The 21,901-nt window shown below is 43.5% G+C and overlaps 2 long non-coding RNA genes across 3 annotated transcripts; both read right to left on the bottom strand.

Moving 5' to 3' along the window:
- Positions 1 to 3,974: 3,974 nt before the first annotated feature.
- On the bottom strand, positions 3,975 to 4,245 carry LOC119779265. Its single transcript, XR_005280205.1, has 2 exons — positions 4,130 to 4,245; positions 3,975 to 4,062 (listed from the first exon to the last, which is right to left on the bottom strand). It is a non-coding gene; the product is annotated as an uncharacterized LOC119779265 (long non-coding RNA).
- A 9,670-nt stretch (positions 4,246 to 13,915) lies between these two features.
- LOC119779264 lies at positions 13,916 to 18,467 on the bottom strand. Of its 2 annotated transcripts, none has more exons than XR_005280204.1 (3): positions 18,352 to 18,467; positions 15,362 to 15,628; positions 13,916 to 14,362 (listed from the first exon to the last, which is right to left on the bottom strand). It is a non-coding gene; the product is annotated as an uncharacterized LOC119779264 (long non-coding RNA). The 2 variants fall into 2 exon arrangements; XR_005280203.1 differs by lacking the exon at positions 18,352 to 18,467 and adding an exon at positions 15,629 to 15,736 and having other exon boundaries at positions 15,362 to 15,498.
- Positions 18,468 to 21,901: the final 3,434 nt, after the last annotated feature.

Below are 21,901 nucleotides of genomic sequence, written 5' to 3'. Positions count from 1 at the left end.
GAGATTATAATATAATTAAGTATTGAAGCTGCTGTGTCAATGTAATTTCATGTGAAATATTACAAGGTAGTCATTAATTTATTCATTCATTCATGAGATCTGTTTGATTACCTGGATATGGACGCATCAGGTTCACCTTTTGAGGAAAGGCCTCATCAGCGACAAACACTGGTGGGGTCCAGATATCCATTCCAGGCAACGATGCATGAGGTGGAAGGGGAAGCTGACCTCGGATCAGTTGTGAGCCAAAATCTGTGCGGGCAAAAACTCCAGCGTCGCTGTCCCGCCCGTACGCTCCCACATCAACAAAAAAAAAACGGTAACGCGCGTCACAGGCAGCCATCAAAACAAAGCTAAAAAACCCTTTGTAATTAAAAAAACAACTTCCGCTGTTGGCTGGCGCTTGCACTCGAACGTGCTTCCCATCTATTGCCCCAATACAATTTGGAAACTGCCACTGCTGCCAGAACTCACGTCGGATCACCTCCCAGTCATCACCTTGAGGGTACTTCATGAAGTCCGCTCGCAGTTCCTCCCAGAGAGCGCGACACACCTCTTTCACAATCCCACTAACCGTGGAGATCCCCAGTTTGTAGCTGGCTGCCAGGGCTTGTTGACTGATCCCAGAAGCCAAAAACCGTAAGGTCACAGCCAGGCGCTCTGCCTCCCCAATCGGTGCTCTGTGGGAAGCGGCATGTTGGATGCGGGGGGAAATGCGCCTCAGCAACCTGTCAAAAGTGGGAGCGGACATTCTGAAGTATTGGAAATGCCGCTCGTCATCCATCTCCCGCATAGGCAACACCAAATTGCAAAATTCCCCATCAAAAGGGCGACTGATGTTCAATGGTCTCACGTTCCACCGTCGATCTCGTTTTTTACTTTTCTTTCGCTTACGGAGCAAATGCAACAGAATCAGGTCTTGGACCATCGCCATGTTTTGATCAATGACGAATCATTGGCGCCCAGCACTGCCACCTAGAGGAAATACGGGTTATTGCGCACCTCAACGGATGGAGGTATGAAGGAGTCAACGGATAGAACGTACGGACAGAAATACGGACGTGCAGGCCAAACGTGAGGTATGAATGGGCCTTTAGACAATGCCACCCCTTTTAAAAAGAAAAACTTTTAAAATAGAAAGCTGGCTCTCTGGCTTAATGCAGTGCTGTGCACATTGAAGCAAAATGCTGGGAAACTGGAGAGAAAATCGTGCTCCACAGGCCTACGGGAAACCTACCTGGTCTGGAAAAATAGTTTACCGCTGTATAAGAGGACTATTTGTAAAGCAAGAGCAGCATAGTTATCCTCATTAATAGAGGAGAATAAGAATAATCCTAGATATATTTTTAATACAGTTGCCATAGCTCCGTTAAACTGTCCATCCTACCTGCTCTTAGCAGTAATGATTTTATGGGATTCTTTATAAATAAGATTGATCTTATTAAAAATAAGGTCATTAGCACTCCTCTAACTAAGATTGGTTTATCTCTGGAAGGTGAGGCAGGATCTCATGGAATCTGAACCGGGTTTAGACTGCTTTGGTCCAGTTGAACTTTCAGAGTTAGCCAAACTATTGTCTTCATCTAAGCCTTTAACTTGTATGTTAGATCCAGTTCAAACCAGGTTATTTAAGGAAGTATTGCCTTTGATCTCGTCCTCTGTTTTAGATGTGATTAATCTATCTCTGTTACAGGGATATGTACCAAAGGCTTTTAAGGTTGCTGTAATTAAACCTTTACTTAAGAAACTGTCTCTTGACCCAGATGACTTGGTCAATTACTGACCTATATCCAATCTTCCTTTTTATCTAAGATTCTTGAGAAAGTAGTTGCCAAACAAGTGTGTGACTGATCACTTACAACATAATGACCTTTTTGAACAGTTTCAGTCTGGCTTTAGAGCTCATTATAGCACTGAAACAGCTCTGGTGAAAGTCATTATTGATATGCTCATGGCCTCAGATAATGGATTTGTTTCTGTACTTGTTCTTTTAGATCTCAGTGCTGCAATTAATACAGTTGATAATAATAATATTTTAGAAAGACCCGAATATTTTGTATACATATATATTTTGTAGACTGGTTTAAATCCTATCTATCAGATCACTTTCAGCTTGTTCATGTTAATGACAAATCTTCCTCATGCTCAAGGGTTACCTGTGAAGTACCACAGGGATAAGTGCTAGGACTAATTCTCTTTGCTATACATATGCTCCCAATCGGTATAATTATTAGACAGCATGGGATTAATTTCCACTGTTATGCTGATGATACTCAGCTATATCTGTCTATAAATCCAGATGAAGCAAACCCATTACATAGATTACAGGTATGTCTTGAAGACATAAAAACCTGGATGACTCTTAAGTTTCTGCTTCTGAATGTAGACAACACAGAAGTTATAGTCTTGGAACCTGATTCTTTGAAAAAGAAGCTGATTAGTCAGTCACTTCGTTTGGATGGGATTAAACTGATTTCAGATAATAAAGTAAAAATCTTGGTGTTGTTTTTGCTCAGGACCTGTCATTTAAAATCCCATATCAAGAGGTTTTGAATTTCATTCCTTCCTTTGTGGAATATTGCAAAAACTAGAAATATCCTATCCAGGAGTGTTGCTGAGAAACTAGTCCATGCATTTGCTACTTCAAGGCTGAACTATTGTAATTCTTTACCATCAGGGAGTCCACATGATGTAGTTAAAATCCTTCAGCTGATCAAAAATGCTTAAGTCAGAGTTCTGATTAAAATGAAAAAGAGAAATCATATCTCTTATATCCTAGCTTATCTTCATTGGCTTCCTGTTAAATCAAGAATACAATTTAAAATCCTTCTCACATATAAAGCCTTAAATGGCCAAGCTCCATCTTATATCAGAGATATAATTGTTCCTTACTGTATGTTCCTAACAGCGCATTTCGCTCTCAATCTGCAGGTTTACTCGTGGTTCCTAGAATTTCTATAAGTAGAACTGGAGGTAGATCTTTTAGTTATCAGGCTCCTCTCCTTTGGAACCAACTACCAGTTTTAGTCCGTGAGGCAGACACCCTGTCTACTTTTAAGGGTAGGCTTAAAACTTTACTTTTTGAGTGGCTCAGGTTATCCTGAGCTATCTCTATAGTTATGCTGCTATAGGCTTAGACTTCTGGAGGACATAGGGACCCCTTTTTCATCATTCTGCTTTATCCTTTCTCTATTCTCCCACTCTGCAGAATCTGTTAGTTCAACCTCTAACGTTATGCTCTCTCTGCTTTTTCTCAGAGTAGTTTAATCTCATCTGTTCCTGTTTGGCTGTGACGCCATCCTTGAGAGAAAAATCAGCTGTGCTGCTGCCATCAACACCTTTGTTTATAGATGTTGGAGATCAGCCTGTTTTTCTAGTGTCCTGTTTCTCTGACTGTGACTGGCTGGATGTGCTCTCTTCATCCTCTGAGCTAGCTCAGAGCTTGTGTGTCTGGCTGTGTGTTTCCTGGATGTGGCGGCCTTTTACAGTTGCCTTTTGTATCTCTGCTTCTGTCTCCTTGAGTCGGCCTCGGTACATGGCCACTCCCACTGAGCCTGGATCTGCCGGAGGTTTCTTCCTGTTAAAATTTAGTTTTTTTCTCTCCACTGTCGCTACAAGCATACTTAGTGTGAGACTTTGATAATTGCCTTCGAGTCAATGTGTCAATGCAATCAACTTGTTTTCCTTAGATAAAAAACTTTGAATCAATTCTACTGTGTGATCTACTGTAAAGTGCCTCAAGATGACATGTGCTGTGAATTGGCGCTATATAAATAAACTGAACTGCAAGCACACAACCCACTATCCAAATCAAAATTTTCCATCTGTGACAGGAATGTGGCAAATGTGTATTTTTTGCTCCCAAGCCAAAGGGTGGCACAATACTTTCTTTAACATACCTTTTTTTTTAAAGCTGGATGTCATGATTGGGTTTAAGGACTTAGCCCACATGCAGAACACAACGGAGTCAGAAGGAAAGTTTAACAAGGTTTATTGAAAGATGTACAATGATATAATACTGGATCTGGTTCTGGTACTGGTCCGGGACTGGTCTCAGAGTTTCTGGAGAGATTAGAGTTTGGTTAGCCGGGCTGATGATGGATTGATAGAGAGAAGGATCAAGATGTACCTTGAGGAGATTGTAACAGAGCCGTGAGGTGAGATACCGTAGGTCCAGAGTCAATGATGTGGCAGAGAGTTTAAGCAGCAGCAGCGTCTAGTTCCGAGCTAGAAGGTTTCTGGCTTGCTCAATCCAAGAGCTGAAGAAGGAATCCAAACTGAGATCTTCAGGTTTGGCTTTCATGAGCAGGCAGGCAGGTTTCTAGGTGGAGCTCATCCAGAGCTTCAGGGTTTCCTGTGAGCACAAAAGACAAAGGCGATTAGAAGACTAGTTCCTCTCTAGAGTCTACTAGTAAAGTTCAGACGTTCTGAGGCTCAGGTTCGCTAACCAAACTAGGTCAACACTCGAGTCGATGGAAGGTCTGGCAGCTGCTTAAGTAGTGTGGACCTCTGATGAGCTGATGATCCCCAGGTGTGTAGAGGAATCAGCTCAGGAGGCCCACAGCGCTCTCTGCTGGAGATCAGGTGGCAGATCTCTGGATCCTGACACTGGAATGCTTTTAAATATCATTATTTCTAACAGAATAGAGTTTACAATCATGTAAACTTGTCTAAACCATGTTGACATGCAAAATCTGTGTGTAAATATTCTGACTAATGTTAAAATTACTTTTAATGTCTACAGTGACCATACTAACATATGCAAAGCAAGCGAAGAAAAGTAGGATTTAATTATAGAAAGTGTAAGTATTAAAATTAAACTTTTAATTGTGTTATTTATTTTGTTTAAAAATACTCGTTTTGGGGTCTCTCTTTGGTCTCGGGTTTCTTAGTTTTCTGGCTGTTTTTTCTTTTTCAAGGTGTTTTTAGCTCCAATTATAATAAATATTTCCATTTCCCTCATTATCTTTCGATTATTTCACCTGAGTTTATGGTAATTCCCCAGCTGTTGCTTGGTATATATGTTGTTCATTGTTTTTTACAGGATTATGTTATCTAATTGCCTCCGTTAAACTGCCATGCTCTTTTCTTTCACCTTGTCTGCCTTCACAATTTGTCTTTCTCTTCCTGTGCTATTCATTTTGTTCTTCTTGTGCCATACTAATTTGTAGGTTCTATTTTTATTTAATAAGTATTTGGCAATCCATTTGTGCACTTGTTTTCTTTTGGGTCAATTTTAAACAATGATTGAAAACCATATACACTCCTGTTGATAACAGATTTTTATTTGATCCACTGAGGTGTGTTAAGGTTGATGTGTGGATACATGTAGACAGCATAAAGAAGAAGAGACACGATGAGAAAGAAACCATTTTTTGCCTACCTAGAGTGTCTCCATTCCAAGTTGTTTCCAAGTTCCATTATTCTATTCACTCGCATCTCTGTTTACTTGAGAAATGTTCTCTTGATAACTGTCATTAATTTCACATTTGCTCCTAAAGCTCCCTTTGCTCTCCAGATCTGATACTGGACCTTGTCCCACTCTTCATTGTTACAACAAGGAACAATTCATCTTGTTCCTTCTTCTCATCTGCTATCATCCCTGTTCCAATTCATCAAATAATGATATCGCCTTTCTTCCTCAGTAACCCCCAATACCCCAAAGATTTTTCATCCTACTATCATATTCAATAATTCTGTTAATCAATCTAACTGCATCCAAAATTGTCTCAGGAGTCAAAACCTTTTAACACCATGCCACTTTGTGTTTTCTACTCCTGTTTCTACTTAAGGGAATTCGAAGCTCTGCCCGCCAAAATTAGCATAGTTTTATCCCACTCTAAATAATTGTATCATGTATTTATTTACCCTAGTCAAGGAATACAGCATTGAAGATGGTTAATGATTAAATTCCTAATGTTTTTTATAAGTAGTGAGATGTGAAGACAAAACCCTTTTCTTCGGGCTAGACTTGCATAAGTGTGGAGAAAATGTATACATGCAATAAACGTTTAAATACCAAAACTTCTAGTTTCTTATATTATAATTTTTAGTTATAAACATACACACCCACACACACACACATATATATATATATATACACACACATATACATATATACACCCACACACACACACATATATATATATACACACACACATACATATATACACCCACACACACACACATATATATATATACACACACACATATATATATATATATATATACACACACACACATACATATATACACACACACACACACACACACACACATATATATATATATATAAATATATAGATAGGACAGGAACAGAGGGGCCCGCCGATTGCGGCCCCTGGACAGGAACAGAGGGGCCCGCCGATTGCGGCCCCTGGACAGGAACAGAGGGGCCCGCCGACTGCGGCTCCACGTCAGGAACAGAGGAGACCGCCGACTGTGGCTCCAAATCCAGCATGGAAGAAACCGCCCATGGCGGCAAAGGTTCAGTCTCTGAAGTGGCTTTTGATGCCCGCAGAGGGCTCTTGGCGGTCTGGAGCGCCTGCAGAGAGGTCCTAGGAGGCATAAAGCCACATACCTCGAATTCAGACACCTCCTTTAAGTTCTGCTCAGGGGTCTCTGGACGGCACAGAGCTAACTCAGGGGTCTCTGGACGGCACAGGGCTAAGCCAGGGGTCTCTGGACGGCACAGGGCTAAGCCAGGGGTCTTTAGACAGCACCAAACTAACTCAGGGGTCTTTAGACGGCTCAGAACCGGCTCAGGGGTCTATAGACTGCTCAGAGCTGGTTCAGGGGTCTCTAGACTGCTCAGAGCTGGTTCAGGGGTCTCTAGACTGCTCAGAGCTGGTTCAGGGGTCTCTAAACAGTACAGAGCTGACTCAGGGGTTTCTAAAAGGCACAGAGCTGACTCAAGACAGCTCAGGGCTGGCTCAGGGGTCTCAGGCGCTAGGCTAAATGGCCCGCTAATGGGCTCAGGAGTCTCTGGCGCTAGGCTAAACGGCCCGCTAATGGGCTCAGGAGTCTCTGGCGCTAGGCTAAACGGCCCGCTAATGGGCTCAGGAGTCTCTGGCGCTAGGCTAAACGGCCCGCTAATGGGCTCAGGAGTCTCTGGCGCTAGGCTAAACGGCCCGCTAATGGGCTCAGGAGTCTCTGGCGCTAGGCTAAACGGCCCGCTAATGGGCTCAGGAGTCTCTAGCGCTGGGGAAACCGCCCCACTAATGGGCTCAGGTACTGGGGAAACCGCCCCACTACTAGGCAGTGGAGCTAGGGAATCTGGCCCTCTACTGGGCACTGGAGCTAGGGAATCTGGCCCTCTACTGGGCACTGGAGCTAGGGAATCTGGCCCTCTACTGGGCACTGGAGCTAGGGAATCTGGCCCGTTAATGGGCACTGAAGCTGATGGAGGTGGCAGGAAAAGGAAAAGATCTTCCCTCTCCCCATAAAAGAAGGTCCATAATTGAGACTCCTCAATATGGGGAGCACTGACTGTAGGGGGTGTAATAATGAGTTTCTTTAAGGATGGGGCTAGCTGTTGGTCATGGAGGTGACGACTGAGATTTAGGGAGAAACTGACCTGGTTATGAGGGGAGCTAAGGCTGGCAGCAGGCTGACCCATGGGAGTGGAGTCGTCAGGCTGACACGCCGGAGAGGGAGTGGAGGCGTAAGGCTGACCCGCCGGAGAGGGAGTGGAGGCGTCAGGCTGACCCGCCGGAGAGGGAGTGGAGGCGTCAGGCTGACCCGCCTGGAGGAGGCAGACGGCATGGGGGGACCAACAGCTGGTGAAGGTGGTGGAACTGGACCAGAGGCGATTGACAGCAGGGTAGGGAGGAGATGAAGAGATGGTTTGGGTGGTGGAGGTCTGCTGAAGAGCTGGGCGCTGGCTGCTTGGTGGTTCCACTCCAACTCTTTAAACAGTTCAGCTAATACTGGGGGAGAAATGAGTGTGGAGTTTGAGAGGAGAATCTGGCTAGTTGGCTAGTTAAGTTGGCTAGTTGCACTCACCCTCTTCCAAGGCAGTGTAAGGTTGGATATTGAGTCCAGAGTATTGCCTAGATTGAGGAAAAAGTCCCTCAGGGTGTCCAGACTGGGCTCTGCTGGGTCCATTGTGGTTGGTTCCTATTGTCAGGGTTTGGTTGTGGTAGAACCCAAATGCAGAGGCAGAGAGGCTGAGGAGATTTCTTGGGAGTTTAATGGGGGCAAAAACAGTAACAAAGGCAGGATTGCAAAAATCCAACTAATAATTAAAGCAAACCAGAACTATGGAGACATCTGGGGGAAACCAAACACGAGGAGCCAGGGAGAGACGAGGAACGTGGACGACAGCACGGGAGGACAGCAAAGACAAGGAACCAACAAAGAGTGAGAGCAGAGGGAGAGCATATATAGCAGAGAGAGACAAAGGGAGGGCTAACGAGCAGACAAGGAACAGGTGTGAGAGGAGACAATGAGGGAGCCAAGGGGAAAGCAACATACACACACAAGAGGGCAAAAGAGGACAACAGAAAAACATGAGAACTAATATAAATCTAGAAATACACTATATTGCCAAAAGTATTTGCTCACCCATCCAAATTATTGGAATCAGGTGTTCCAATCACTTCCATGGCCACAGGTGTATAAATTCAAGCACCTAGGCATGCAGACTGTTTTTACAAACATTTGTGAAAGAATGGGTCGCTCTCAGGAGCTCAGTGAATTCCAGCGTGGAACTGTGATAGGATGCCACCTGTGCAACAAATCCAGTCGTGAAATTTCCTCGCTCCTAAATATTCCACAGTCAACTGTCAGCTGTATTATAAGAAAATGGAAGTGTTTGGGAACGACAGCAACTCAGCCACGAAGTGGTAGGCCACGTAAACTGACGGAGCGGGGTCAGCGGATGCTGACGCGCATAGTGCGAAGAGGTCGCCAAATTTCTGCAGAGTCAATCACTACAGACCTCCAAACTTCATGTGGCCTTCAGATTAGCTCAAGAACAGTGCGCAGAGAGCTTCATGGAATGGGTTTCCATGGTCGAGCAGCTGCATCCAAGCCATACATCACCAAGTGCAATGCAAAGCGTCGGATGCGGTGGTGTAAAGCACGCCGCCACTGGACTCTAGAGCAGTGGAGACGCGTTCTCTGGAGTGACGAATCGCGCTTCTCCATCTGGCAATCTGATGGACGGGTCTGGGTTTGGCGGTTGCCAGGAGAACGGTACTTGTCTGACTGCATTGTGCCAAGTGTAAAGTTTGGTGGAGGGGGGATTATGGTGTGGGGTTGTTTTTCAGGAGCTGGGCTTGGCCCCTTAGTTCCAGTGAAAGGAACTCTGAATGCTTCAGCATACCAAGACATTTTGGACAATTCCATGCTCCCAACTTTGTGGGAACAGTTTGGAGCTGGCCCCTTCCTCTTCCAACATGACTGTGCACCAGTGCACAAAGCAAGGTCCATAAAGACATGGATGACAGAGTCTGGTGTGGATGAACTTGACTGGCCTGCACAGAGTCCTGACCTCAACCCGATAGAACACCTTTGGGATGAATTAGAGCGGAGACTGAGAGCCAGGCCTTCTCGTCCAACATCAGTGTGCAACCTCACAAATGCGCTTCTGGAAGAATGGTCAAAAATTCCCATAAACACACTCCTAAACCTTGTGGACAGCCTTCCCAGAAGAGTTGAAGCTGTTCTAGCTGCAAAGGGTGGACCGACGTCATATTGAACCCTATGGATTAGGAACGGGATGTCACTTAAGCTCATATGTGAGTCAAGGCAGGTGAGCAAATACTTTTGGCAATATAGTGTACAACAAAACTGGAATTACACCAATAAATCTAGAAAACAAGGAGCAAAGTAAAAAACAGCAGGACCAAGACCATGACAATATATATGTTTGTATATCTGAAGCGTGTAACAAAGTAAGCTCCCTCTGGGATTATTAAAGTATTTCTGATTCTGATCCTGATTATACTATACCAAATCATTTTCAAAATATTTTAACACTGAAAGGAGCAAAAGAAAGGGATTGTTTACATTATATTCCGTCCCAGCAGTCAAAGTGAGCAATTCAACACAGGATGTTTATCTGTTTTTATATGTTATACTGCTTGTGAATTCCTTTATCATCCACTTTTATTTGACAGCTTTTCTTCACATCATTAATTCACCCCAATTGTTAACCTGCAAACAAGCCCTGAACAGCATGATCCTCTTCAGCTTAACCGCCTTGGATTTTGTACACTGCACTTGGAAAATCATTAACATTACTAATAGCCTGTTTGAGCACCAACTGTTCTTCTTACAACTTATCACCAGACTAATTGACAATTAGCTGCGATGGACTGGCGACCTGTCCAGGGTGTAACCCGCCTAGACAGCTGGAGATAGGCACCAGCACCCCTCGCGACCCCAGTTGGGATAAGCGTGTTAGAAAATGGATGGATGGATGACTGACAATTAGGAGGACCATTTATTTTGAAGATCCATCCAGAAAAAGAAAATCCTCCACTTCACCTTTAAGTAAATTGCTACATATAATGTTGACATTATATGTTATGTTTTACAATTAATGTCACAAAACCAAATAAGCATTTAATTTTGAAAACACGTGTACATTACAATCAGTACATATAGGCCGACAGTTTGAACTAATTACTAGAACACTGTCAAAAAGATTTAAGTCTGATAAAAACAAAAATTTTATTGTTTGGCCATAATGAGCCTTGCAGCATTTTGAAGCAAAAGGGAGAGGAAGGAGGATGTCTTGCATGTGAAGTTTGGATTAGTCATCATTTTATGTGTGTTTTGCTGTCAAAGTGACTTTTTCCCTTCACAAACGGAAGACTGCATACAAAAAAATTACGTTATGGTATACCGAAGTACCATCTAAAGACATTAACGCAAAGGGCACACCTTTTAATGACCCTAAGGATTGTTTTTGTTACAAAATGGCCTAAGGAAGATTTAACAGGTTCCGTCAGAACCAAAGGGCAAAAATCCCCAAAAAGCTACTATCTCGGGTAAGAATCCCAAAAAAACAAGACATGTTCAAGACATGTTTTAAAAGCAAATTTAACCAGAAACTAAGAAAAGGAATGCAAAACTTACATTTGAAGTCATCAAAAAAGAATAAAAAAAATGAAACCAACTCTCTCTCTCACTCAATATTATGTCATTTGGAAGATAGCAAATAAGTAAATTCTTACTCACCTAAAAAATGACTATTCTGATACAATGACAAACAGTGAGGAAAAAACTAATAATCTATTCGTTATTAGAAAATATCCAATCACATAGTCAAGGTATCTGGTACTCTGTGAAACATTTTGATAATAATACCTTATTTAAAGAGTTTATTTATTTTTCTTTTTTACTTGTGTAAAAAGCTTCAACCTACTGCATATTGCAACATAAGAAACTGAAGCCACAGCTAATAACAAGCCTGTCAGATTTGTAGATTTGATTTGCTTTAGTAGAGGTTTAATTTATTTTGACAAAATTGGTGCTGTTAACATGCAGTGCAAGGTTTCTGCAAGATCAGAGGTTTACACCAGATATACAGGAGGTATAAGCTGGGTTTTCAGCTTTATGTGCTGTGAATTTCAATTGGTCTCTGATGAATACAGGGCCATAAGTGCTCTCAGTGGGGTGCAACATGCCAGTTCAGATCTACAGGCAAAGATTGATGTAATTAGATGTAATGGACCGTCCAGCAATTAGCATGCTGATTGCAGCATGATCAGTTCTAATGTACCAGTTAAAACTGTATTCCACATATTATATCAAAAACATTTTAACGAAGCATTATCTAACTGAAGCATACATGTATAATCGAGTCTAAAAGTTTTTTTTTATATATATATTAAGCACAGAAAAACAAAAAATCCACAGCCCTAAAATGTAGTATGGACGACCCAAAGTATCCATCCCATGCTGTCAGAAAGAGAAATCCATTGTTCTTTGTGAAGTTTTTTATACTGTAGAGCATTCATTGAAGCAAACGACTGGAAATTCACAGAAAAAAAGCTGCTCGACTTCAAGTATAAACTGTCATCTGTTAGTGCTGTTCCAAACTGTTTCATCAGGTCCAAAATCATCCACTGGGATATATTAGGGCACTTCATGCTGCCATGTGTTGAAAAGCCTTATCAAGAGGCTGAATTAACTGTCCAGGATGATTTGACTGCTGTTCACATATCCAAAAATGCCAGTGTCCACTTTAATCATACTGGGATTATTTTTGTTTATAAATATGATGATGGGGGACACAAGAGCCTACAAAGCAGATTTACAACTAAATGCAAGCTATGCCACTTTAAGACACCACAAGTTTATAAGCTCTATGTCTCAGCTTATTTCATTAAATGTAAAGAAATCATCCAAATTCATGTGAAATATCACAAAACCTTATGACAAAATCTTTCATGCTCTGATGAAATCAAATTTCAACATTTTGGCCAGGATTCCAAATGTAAAATTTTGCCTAAATTACATAATAGCTGAAATGTAAGGGTGGCTCAATGCCATATTATGGAGCTTCATTTCTTTAGACTGAAAAATGTTTTCTTTGGGGTGAATGAAATGAAATATCAGTTTTTCATTTAAAACCTAGGGCTATATGCTAGAAAGAGGCAAATGCACACTGACGGTGCAAAATGCCGGATATGTCACTGCTTGTAGGTGTTTGAGTTTTTAATGTTTTTTCTGTAAATATTTTGACAATTTCTTTGTCTCTAGTTACTTCGGTTTTGTGTTTTTTAGTTATGAACTAATGCTTAGCATTGTCATTTGATTTTCCTCTAATTTTTCTCTGGTGCTCTTTTTACTTTTATAATTACTGTTAGACCAGCTTCAAACTTATTATGTTCCACACATGCCCGTCTTCCATTGCAAAATGTAGTACAAAGTAATCCACAGTTATTGCATGTAAGATCTGTCGATGCATCAACCCTTATGATGGAATGTACTGGATTCACAGTAGTCTCCCTGTGTCTGAATCCTGTTTGGCTTATCAGGCATTTTTATAAATGTCACATTTGGCTTCTTCATTTGTCATAAATAAACTTGGTCTGTATTTCAGAAGGATGATGCAGTGGGACTTTTATGGTACTGGCTCTGTTTAAAGCATTGACTAGAATCGCTTCTAGCTTCTGTTTGCAATGGAACAAAAGACACACAGATAAGAAAGGCTTAAGTACCTTCACATGTAGTCCCTACCCTTCTCTTTCTAGCCCCAAATTCTTCAACTTTCGGTGGGCTGACATTAAGAACACTATCCAGGGTAGGAAAGGAGCTCCAGTCTGCTGTGCTACTGTAAATCTACACAGCTCTCAGCCTTATAGATGGCATTAAGTGCTAGACAAACACATAGATAATGCTAGGCCAATTGGACTTACAGACCATCCCTACCCAGAAAAAAAAGTTATATAAATAATGCATTATTAAGCACCGAACATACAGAAGTGTGTGCATTTGCTTTTTTCACACACAGCGAATGTCAACGAGTAATACATTTTTTTTTCACTTTGTGAGGTTGGCTACACCTTCACATCCTGTCATACAAAGGATTATGGGCAAAATTGTAGTTCCTAGCTGTGAATAGGGGAGTTAGGAGAACCCTATGCTAGTGGTGATAGAAAGAATCCTGCCTCCTCTTTTGAAGCTCTCTCCTTACTGTCAGTCCTATTTGGTTAGTACTTATCATGGACACCTCTGATACACCTCTGAATTTTGAAGTGTCCTTAAATATTTGCACTATTCGGAAAGATTCAAAGTCTGCTTGAAAAAAAGGATAAACAGTTCCTTGAGCTTCCATGAGATTCTTATCTACTCATTCTTTCTGCAAGTTGTTCCACACATCGCCTGATCCTGCTCTGTTCAATCATCCTGCTGCTGTCAGGCATAGAACAAAAGAACCCAGTATTTGAGGCAGAAATACAGTTGGATTTCTCAAAAAGTTTATTGAAAAATGAGCTGCAGTGAACAGTGTTGACGTTTAAGGCAGGAACCTCTGGTCTTACAGTTCAGTCTGTGCCGAGACGAGGAGGTGGATTCCAGCCGGTCAGCTGGCTACAAGACGCGGTGGGTGCCGCCCAGAGAATCCCAGATACTGATGTCCCAGAGGTCGGAGGACAGGCAGGAGATCAAAACCGAGCACACGATGGAAGGTAGGATAATGCGGAGGGCGAAGCCAAAGCTGGTGTGGGGGACGTGCTCAAGAGTCAAAACCAGGAGATCAGAGGTTCTGAACAGGCACTGAAGGGAAATCCAGAACACTGTCGGGAAACAGTTCCAGGTTTGGTCCGGGGACAGGCAGAAATCCAACAGGAGTCAGAAGACAGGTCAGGCAGACAGATCAGAACAGGGACAGGCAGGCTCAGAGCTCCAGAGACAGAACAGGTCAGAATAAAGCAATCAGAACACAAACGTACGCTACAGAACTCTCACCATAGGCTCAAATAATCTGGCACTGATGACTGGACTGAAGGCTGGTTAAATAGAGACTGAAGCAGGTGGATCTGATGAACAGTAAAGATAACTGCGAGGAGCTAGGAAGGTGAATGAAATTAGTAATCAGAACGGACTTCAGCACCAAGATCATGACACAGATTCAAGCATCAAATCTAAAGAATAAAATCTACGATTTAGTCTCATGTACATAAACATTGTATAATTAAGTGAATGAGGCAGTGGAGAAAAGCTTTTCTAATCAAAATCGAAGATAGAGAAAATAATGTTGGCAAGGACTGAAGCGGGTTTGTGAGGGACTTAAAAAAAACCCATTATCCAGTAACGCTAGAGGGACAATTTTCTTCTACCTCCAGTGCAGACACTGACCAGCATTCCACCACTCTGTCTGCCCGCAGGCTCCTCTAATCCTCACTGATTCTCTTTCGACCTCCAGCAGTTAACCTCTCGAGGCTAGCCCCCCTAGTTCTTCTAAGGCTGCATTAAAACAGCTTTTTGTAAAGCCACTCAGAAAAAACCTTTGTCAACAATATTTTCTCTGTCTTCCATGTGGATTAAAAAAGCTTGTCTCTGCTGCCTCCTTCACTAAAACAGTGGTCAGTTCATGATACTTCACATCTCCTAATTTTTATACTTAAAAATACAATGTTTATGTACATAGACAACAGTAGTGAAGAACTTATGGAATTGATACTATGATCTAATGTAAATAAACCTCATAATCACTTAACAGGATAGGTAAAGTAGTGTTGTGGAAGCCATTTTCAACCATGATGGTTGTAAGGGAGATGCATTGGGGGGAACGGTCTGACCATTAGATGTTGCTCTCAATTACACTCTGCAGCTATAAAGGTTATTTCATCATCGTTAAAATGATGCTTTCAAATTATGTTATTAATGATTACTAAAGTACCTTGTGTCAGGACTCAGCCGACAGGGCCGTGCAGTTTCTGCCGGTTCTGCTTCTTTCTGCTTTCTCCGCAGGTGTTTGCAGTTGACAGGTGGGCAGGGCGCACACACCTGCGGCTGGTTGAGCTGCGTCTGATCGCACTATAAGAGCAGCATCCAGAAAGCAGGAGGACGGCAGAGTGTTAACCGTAGTGGTACGACTAAGGCCACAGTCTCTCTACTGAGTTCTGACTTCCCTCGTTAACCCAAACCTCTGTGTTCCCCAGGTTACCTCTCGATCGCCTTTCAGAGGGTCCCACTCGTGCTGACTCCAGGTTCTGAGTTCCCACAGGGTCCTCCCTTTCTCCTGGCTCCAAGCAAGGTGCTTCGAGCCACTCTGCTTCGAGCAGCTCTGTCACCCTCAAGCCCGAGCCCCACCTGTCACTGAGACATCCGCCACCAGCTCCTTTGATCAGAGCCTGAGTCCGCTCCGTCCTCCCCCGGTTAGGTTGCTGCGTCCGGTGGTAAGCTCACGTTCCTCTGTTCATTTTTGCCTGATCGCCCTTTCCGGCTAATCACTAACTTCTCCTTTCAGAAGTCGAACGGGTCCCGGTGCTGTGGCTTCCCCGTCGACTCCGTTGCTTCCATTTTCTCTCTCTCAATAAACAGTTAACTGATCCCTGTTGCCGTGTGTTCTGCATGTGGGCTAAATACGTTCAGCCGAACATGACAGAAGAACACTCTGGCCAGACAGGCTCAGCGGACACATTTGGCAGGGCGTTAAATGCCCAGCAGGATCAGATCCGGGGATAAGAGTCCACTGTTCTAGCTGTTCAGAATCAGCTGCAGGGCGTAGCCACCCAGCTCAATCAGCTGACAGGTTTACTGAATGCAAGCGCTCAGCCTGCAGCCTCTGCACAGCCCAACCCCGCCCCAGGTCCAGCTCCAGCTGATTCGTTTTCACCTGTCCCTGAGACTTTTTCTCCCAGTCCGGAGAAATTCTCCGGAGACAGTGTAGATTGTTCTGGTTTTCTCTTCCAATGCTCCCTGGCTTTAAATCGTAGTCCACGCTCTTTTCCCCATGACGACTCCAAAATAGCCTTTATTTTGCGCCTTCTCACCGGGAGAGCCCTCAGATGGGCGGAATCCCGTTTTCCAGACTGCCGAAGATTCCGCTGCTCATTTAGTGAATTCATAACAGAATTCAAGATGGTTTTCGCTGCCGAGTCGGATGAGACGACTGATTCCCGACGCCTCCTCACCCTCAGGCAGCGGGGAAGGCGCGTTGCAGACTTCGCAATTGAGTTTAGAACTCTTGCGGCTGCAGCTGCCTGGGAGGAGCGCGCGCTTAAGACTGTGTTTTTTCAGGCTCTAGACGAGCCACTAAAGGATGAATTAGCCCGTCTAGAGGTGCCCGCCTCTTTAAATGAATTCATCTCCCTTGCGGTTAGATTAGATAACCGTCTAAGGGGAAGGTTTAGAGGACGAGCTGAGAGATCCCTCCCGCCTTCTCCATCTGATCCTATTCCCGGTCAGCCCGCAGCGCGTCCTCCTTCTCCTCCTGGGCCCATGCAGTTGGGCCGGTTACGGCTCACCCCCGAGGAGAGGCAGCAGCGTATAGCTGCCAAATTATGTATTTATTGTGCTTCCCCGAATCATTTTATTGGCGACTGCCCTAAGTGGTCAAAAGACCGGGTCCGCCGGCTGTAGCAGGGAGACCGTCGGACCAAGTTAAGCTGACAGCCCCTGCTCCTCCGCGTCTGTGCTTACGCGCCGCTTTAATTTCTTCCCGTGAAGTTTTCCGCTCTGGTTGATTCAGGGTGCGACTTTAATTTAATAGACTGTTCTTTCGTTCAACGCTCCCAGCTCGAAACCGTGCACCCCTCTCCAGGTCTCCGCCTTAGATGGAGGGGCTCTCCCTCAGATAACCCACCGTACTAAGCCCCTTGAGCTCGTGGTTTCAGGAAATCACAGGGAGCAGATCTCCTTGGTTTTTCCTGTTAAGCAGGCTCCTCTGGTGTTGGGTTATTCTTGGTCACAGCAACACAACCCAAACATTAACTGGGCTGACCGGCGCATCGAAGCCTGGTCGATTAAATGCCATTCCAGCTGCCTGCTGTCGGCGGAACCCGCCAGCCCGATCACTGTCCAGCCTTCTGCTGAGGTTGATCCGCATATGTTAAGACTCGTTCCAGAGTCGTATCACGACCTCAAGTTGGTTTTTAGTAAGTCCCAGGCCTGCTCTTTGCCACCGCATCGACCCTACGATTGCGCAATCAACCTCCTGCCGGGCGCCCCGCTCCCAGCCAGTCGCCTGTATAACATTTCTCAGGCCGAGCGACAGGCTTTGGAGAAATACATTAAGGAGTCGCTAGCTGCCGGGCTGATTAGAACCTCGCGTGTGTGGAAGGAGTTTGCCGTGGCCCTTGGTGCCCGGTACTCTCTTACCTCTGGCTACCATCCGCAGACCAACGGTCAGACTGAGCGGCTCAACCAGGAGCTGGAGACCGCTCTCCGCTATCTAACCTCCACCAATCCCTCCGACTGGTGTCAGTTCCTTCCCTGGGTGGAGTAAGCTCATAACAGTCATGTCTCCACTGCTACTGGCATCTCCCCCTTAGAAGCTTCTCTGGGCTCCTCTGTTTCCCGACGACCATAAGGAAATAGCTGTACCTTCCGTTGCCCACCACATCCACCGATGCAAAAGGGTCTGGACCCAGACCATCCAAGCCCGGAACCGGACCTCTTAGCTGAACCGCCGGTTTGCTGACCGCAGGCGAGTCCCTGCCCCCTCCTATCACCCCGGTCAGCGGGTCTGGTTATCTACTCGAAACCTCCCGTCCAGATCTTCCCATCGGAAGTTATTACCACGTTTCACTGGCCCCTATGAGATTGTCTCCGTCCTCAGCCCGACGACCGTCCGCCTTCGTCTCCCGTCCCATTCCAGGACCCACCCTACCTTCCATGTCTCCCAAATCAAGCCCGTCCTCTCTATCCCGTTTTACCCCAGGTTACCTCTCGATCGCCTTTCAGAGGGTCCCACTCGTGCTGACTCCAGGTTCTGAGTTCCCACAGGGTCCTCCCTTTCTCCTGGCTCCAAGCAAGGTGCTTCAAGCCACTCTGGTTTCTCCTACTGCCCCGGATCATTGTTAAGTAAGCGCAGCTCTGTCACCCTCAAGCCCGAGCCCCACCTGTCACTGAGACACCCGCCACCAGCTCCATCGATCAGAGCCTGAGTCCGCTCCGTCCTCCCCCGGTTAGGTGCATTTACTCAGCACCAATTTATTCACCACTTCTGCTGTTCTTTTTCATTTGTTATAGAGTAAATGCCAGCCTGTCACAATAGGGTGAATTAAGACTGCATTTTATTTTGAGAATGTTATCTCTGAAATTTAAATATATTTATTCTAATTATCCACATGTGCAAGAAAACTCTTTGTTAATCATAGCTTTTGCTCATTGTTGGTTGTAAGTACAAGGGCTAGTGTTGGCCTGGTATCTATTACCTGTGTTGATACATTACTTTTCTTTTTCTAACATATCGATGAGATGAAGTTCTTTCAGACATAACGGATTTAATATTTGATTTATGCTGGATTGGCAGACTGGAGTGGTGGTCCCTCTGTTTCCGGGTTAGGGAGGATGTACTGCCCCTAGTGGAGGAGTTTAAGTATCTTGGGGTCTTGTTCATGAATGAGGGGAAGATGGAGTGAGAGATCGATAGGCGGATTGGTGCGGCATCTGCTGTGAAGCGTTCACTGTACCCGTCTGTTGTGGTGAAGAGAAAGCTGAGCCACAAAGCAAAGCTCTTTATTTACTGGTCTATCTATGTTCCTACCCTCATCTATGGTCATGGGCTTTGGGTCATGACCAAAAGAACGAGATCCCGGATACAAGCGGCCGAAATGAGTTTTCTCCGTAGTGTGTCTGGGTTCTCCATTAGAGATAGGTTGAGGAGTCATCCGGGGAGGACTCAGAGTAGAGCCCCTGCTTCTCCACATCGAGAGGAGCCAGTTGAGGTGGCTCAGGCAGCTGATATTAGGATGCCTCCTGGATGTCTCCCTGATGAAGTGTTCCAGGCATGTCCCACCGGGAGGAGGCCCAGGACACGCTGGAGGGACTATGTTTCTTGGCTGGTCTGGGAGCGCCTTGGGATTCCCCTGGAGGAGCTGGCCCAAGTGCCATTACCTGGCATTTATCTTGAGGTACATTGTTGTCTGTTGTCCCTCATGTTTTTACTTCAGCCATTGGTCATGTTTCAGCCTGTATAACAAGGCATCCGCTATCCTCTGTTATTACACTCTACCTTATGTTTCCCACAAAAAATAGTTATATCTGATGGTTGTATTCGGCACTTGTTGGTAACTACATATTTGCAGGTAATTTTCAATAGTGCCGGCTAACACAGCCACTCTGACAAGCCATTTGACAGGTTAACTTCTAATGACATTTTTTTTTAGTTTAGTTTTCTCAAATTGCATCTAAATGTGACATTCTAAATGGGACATTATTATACTACAATTCTCATGAGCGCTGCCTGGACATAGTGTTGTCTTGTGCTCATTGGTCCATTCGTTACTTTAGACAAGACGGTCTTTGTGGACAACATAGATGTGAAGAAGTGAGTGTACTGGCCATTTAAGGTGTCAAAGCACCAAATGTGCTGCTGTCTATATTGCCTGGAGCTGGGCACCACTCTCTGTCAACCACATTACACCCTATATTTTACAGCTTCCTCAGGAGAAAACACTTGGAAAACTACAGGCATGAGTGGTGCTGAGTATTAGAAAAATTATCAAATAAGCATGTGTTTACAGTGGCGCACAGTGGGCTGTGCATGGCTTAACACTACTGAGTTAAGAAGGCAGAATCCTTTGCAACAGTATTTCCTAACTCCAATAATTGCTTATGGTATAGAACAGGGGTCGGCAACCGAAAATGTTCAAAGAGCCATATTGAACCAAAGAAAACAAAAAACAGATCTGTCTGGTAAAACCAAACATTTAAAAGGCTTCTATAAACCTCCTAAGGAATCTAAGTGTATATTAGACCACATTTAAAATGACTAAGTAAGCTAAAGAATACATAATAAGCATTCATGATTAAGTGTTTATTTTCCATGCAGCGCATTCTGGAGAATATGAGACACCATTGCACTAATCTGATGTGTATTTAGTGCTTTAAGTTTAACTTGCATTACAGTATTAATATGTTATGATTTTTTTAATCAATGGAATTATAGAAATACAATAAAGGATTTGATTTCTATTTTGAGGATTTAAAAAAATGTTAAGTCATAATAGGACTCCTGTAATTTCAAACCTCCACATGGAAATAAAATGCAGTCCTCTTTAAACCACGGTAACAATACAATCTTATTTTTCTCCCCTTATCAGAGCAACAATCCAATAGGACACAGTTTGCAATAGCAAGGTCTTTTGATAAGGTAAGTAGGCTATGTATACAAAAATAAGCCAATATAATTTAACAATAGTGCACCCATCGTTTTGTTTATAACAGCCACCTGCCTGGCACCGTGCTGCGCTGAAATGTGTTTCGCAGGCTATGATGCACCTTTTTGTTGATCGAAATGTTTAAATTTATAGTTTAAATGTATTTATTATACACATTTTTACAGCAATGGAAAACATAAAACATGTTTATTTGTCCTCCTAAGTACTATATTGAAAGAAAGAAAGAAAGAAAGAAAGAAAGAAAGAAAGAAAGAAACAAACAAACAAACAAACAAACAATCAGATTAGAAATACTTTAATAATCCCAGAGGGAAATTACTTTTGTTACACGCTCCAGTTACATTTTTATATAATATAAACAAACAAACAAACAAAAATCTATATATTTTTTCATTTTGCTTTCTTTGAAAAAGCTCCAGTAAGCCGCAAAGGGGGTGCTAAAGAGCCACGGGCTGCCAACCACGGTATTGTCAGGTTTGGTGGAAGTTAGTTGAGGACCAAATGCAGAGATAAGATTTTGTTGATTTAATAAAAAAGGCAACAAAAACAAACTCCAAGAACCAAAATACAGGCAACCAAAAATCCAGGAGACATTTGGAAAAAGCACACATGGGGAGCCAAGTAACAACAAGAAATAAGGAACTGCACAGGAGTTGTATATGTGGGGGACCGCACAATGGGCTAATCAGCTGATATGGAGGAGATGTGGAAGTAACTAAAAGGGAGCAAGGGGAAAGGACACTGGCACAAGGAGGCAACAGAGAGTAACAAAAAAATGCAACACAGCTTAAATATAACACAGAATGCAAAAACAAACCAGTGACTAACAAAACAGAATCATTAAAATGACTAAAAACTCAAAAACAGGTCCAAAAGGGGAGAACCATTAATCATTTATGCGGAATAAATTACCATTGATTTAATGTACTGAAATATGATTTATTCATGCTTTTAGTCAGCATAATTAAAACATACTGACTAAAACTAAATAAAATATAAAAGCAAAGAAGTATGCTAAAATAAGGTGACTTTAGAAAATTTCTCGGTCTTAAAATGCTTTTAGTGTTCTTGTATTTTATCTCATAAGCATG

Source organism: Cyprinodon tularosa, unplaced genomic scaffold, assembly GCF_016077235.1.
Source record: "Cyprinodon tularosa strain WSP-4 unplaced genomic scaffold, ASM1607723v1 ctg1448, whole genome shotgun sequence".
Classification (NCBI taxonomy): domain Eukaryota; kingdom Metazoa; phylum Chordata; class Actinopteri; order Cyprinodontiformes; family Cyprinodontidae; genus Cyprinodon; species Cyprinodon tularosa.
This window is presented reverse-complemented; position numbering and strand designations above follow the sequence as displayed.